The following is a 2,770-nucleotide window of genomic DNA, read 5'->3' as shown; positions in this document are numbered from 1 at the left end:
TTTTAATGCAGCACGATTCTTTTAGAAAACTCTATGAATCTGGGTGTTTTATATATCAGAGTAAAATTTATCTTTCCAAATCAAACATCTCATTAAATTTCAACTTACCAAAACAACCAAAAGTTAATTTTAACCAAATCAATCCGAATTGATTGTCTTAAAACATTTTCTACAAAAACTCCCATAAATGACTCCTTGCTGCAAATCAAAATTTTCTCAAATCATTCTATCAAAATCCAAGTTTTCAAAACAAGCACAAATAGACTCATAAAAATAGGATTCCTGCACGAAACCAATCTCCAAATCATATCACAACTGCAAATCAATATGCAAATCAATCTAAAATTCAAATCGCCAGCTGTCAGTACATTGCGTATTTTGTTACAACAAAAATGGCAGCAATACTAGAAAGATGTAGAAAATCATGTTCAAATTTCACCAGAGAAAAACAGCTGGACAATGCTCCATGAATCTGGCCATATATACAGAAATATACGAATATCTTCTTGCAGGAGATTTCCATCAATCATAGAGATTTCATATAACGATCAGATCAATTTCAACAATCAAAAAGATCTCACAATCAGCCCAAGTTGACATCTTCAAAAAGGAAATACTCACAATCAGATTTCTCCAAATTCAAGATTTACCAAAAATGAATTGAATTGACAAAACATGCCAATTAATAAAAATCCCAACATAATTTTTTTAGGGTTACACAATACTCAAATTTTAAATTATTAGGGGGAAAAAAAAAAGTTCTACCACGCACTTGCGAGCCATGTTCAAAAAACAAAAAAATCTTAACAAGTGGGAGGTGAAGAATGAACTACAAATGACATTACAGTTATTTTTCCCTAAAAGAATGACAATAAAGGTGTTTCATGACAAGGTTTCTCTATGTATGAGAAGAAAAAATATTACAAAGTTTAATTTTGCTTGTACCAATGCTGGTGCAGTCGTCTTATATTGCTGGCTTGGCATTGTAGTAAAAACACATCTCGTATACAGAGCATCTTATAGTTATAGACTAGCCAAAAGCCCGCACATTGTTGCGGGAAATACTGTTGTATTGTACAAAAAATTAAAAATTTTTATAGTATAGGGCTAGTTTATATATACATATATAAATAGGTAAAGTTTCCAATTCAGTACCGGATTAGAGCGACACATGTATATTTTCTTTAAAAACATGTATATTTCCTCTAAAAACATGTATATTTTCTTTAAAAACATGTATATAGGTGTTTAGATAAATTATAAGTGTCTCATCACATTATACATGTTTTAAGAGGAAATATACATGTTTTAAGGAAATATACATGTATCACTCCAATCCGGTATCAAATTAGAGACAATTCCTATATACATATAGATATATCTATATAATAATGTAGTGTAAATAAAAAAAAAACATACCATATAGACAAATAAGTTTTGATTTGAATAGTAAACGCAAAGAGAACAAAAAATCCAAACATAATATATATACATACATGTGTATATATATATAGAGAGAGAAAGAAATACCTGATTGAAGAAGCTGAAGCGATCTCAGAGTCAATGTGTGAGAGACTGTGAGAGTGAAATAGAATCAAAGAGCGAAGGGATTTGTGCTTGAAAATTCACAACTGCCCACACAAAAAAGCCAACTTAGAAGAAGACAAAATGAAGTGAAGAGATTAGCACTAAAACAGTCTAAAACTTTATAGAAAATACGCTGACAATATACATATAATTCATCAATGAGAACTTCTAAAACAAAATAAATAAACAGAAAAATAATTCCACAACAATCAGATTCGTTTTCTCATTCATTTTCTCTCATCTTTTGGTTTAGAAAAAAAAAAAAAAGAGTGAAAGAAAGTAAACACCAAATAGAGAAAATGGAAGCTTACAGTGCGAAGTAGAGACGTCCCGTCCCTTTCTCAAGCATTCTTGATAGCCTGATAACAAAACCAACAAATCCCATCAATTTTCAATTCAAAACCAAGCTTTTATATTCCACCTAATTTCAGAATTTAAAATAATAAAAAAATCTCCTCAAGCGTCTTTTGCTTAGCTTCTACTTCACTCAAATCCCTAAGAAAGTTAAGAAAAACACAGTTGTTGAAACAAAAATTCAACGTACAGTAGAACCTTTTCAACACAATCTAACTTGTAATTTAAATAACATCAGTATTTGTGAAGCAAACCTTCCAATTGTTTGGCTCACACAGCAACAACACTTTGCACATAAACCATACTCCTTGGCACAACCTAACAACAAAACGAACATAACACACACATTATAAAAACAACTGTAACTTTAATTTTAGAGCAAACATTTAAACAGAAATAAAGGGCAAAAAGCCTGTAATTTAGAAACTAACCGTGACAGAAATTATGGTAAGCCTAACGTACATTACGTTTTGAACAACGTTAGCTGGAACGTTTCAATTGTCACTTTACACATAACTAACCAATCAATACAAAAAATGAATAAAAAAGAAAAAAAAAAAGATCAACATAATAGACATCAAAGCATTTGATGTACTATTTGATCGGTTGATGAGTCCAATATAATAGAGATCAACGCATCTAAGCATGCCTCTTGTTCAAGTACTCCCCTAGTTGATAATATGTTCATCAAATTACACTAAAAAGTGGATCATTCCAATCCTATTTTTTAAAGAAAACCACAGAAAACCAATTCAAGAAAAAAAAAACAAAAAATTTAACAAAAAAAGTTGTATTTGACTTTCATCCATCTTCAAGATTTATTCCAACT

General features: G+C 30.3%; 1 long non-coding RNA gene across 1 annotated transcript; it reads right to left on the bottom strand.

The window, feature by feature from the left end:
• Positions 1-291: 291 nt before the first annotated feature.
• On the bottom strand, positions 292-2,261 carry LOC112094348. The gene is made up of 4 exons (XR_002903484.1): positions 2,196-2,261; positions 1,899-1,946; positions 1,531-1,631; positions 292-600 (listed from the first exon to the last, which is right to left on the bottom strand). It is a non-coding gene; the product is annotated as an uncharacterized LOC112094348 (long non-coding RNA).
• Positions 2,262-2,770: the final 509 nt, after the last annotated feature.

Source organism: Morus notabilis, unplaced genomic scaffold, assembly GCF_000414095.1.
Source record: "Morus notabilis unplaced genomic scaffold, ASM41409v2 Scaffold328, whole genome shotgun sequence".
In the NCBI taxonomy this organism is placed as follows: Eukaryota; Viridiplantae; Streptophyta; class Magnoliopsida; order Rosales; family Moraceae; genus Morus; species Morus notabilis.
Note: the sequence above shows the minus strand (reverse complement) of the source record. Positions and strands in the feature narration are given on the sequence as shown.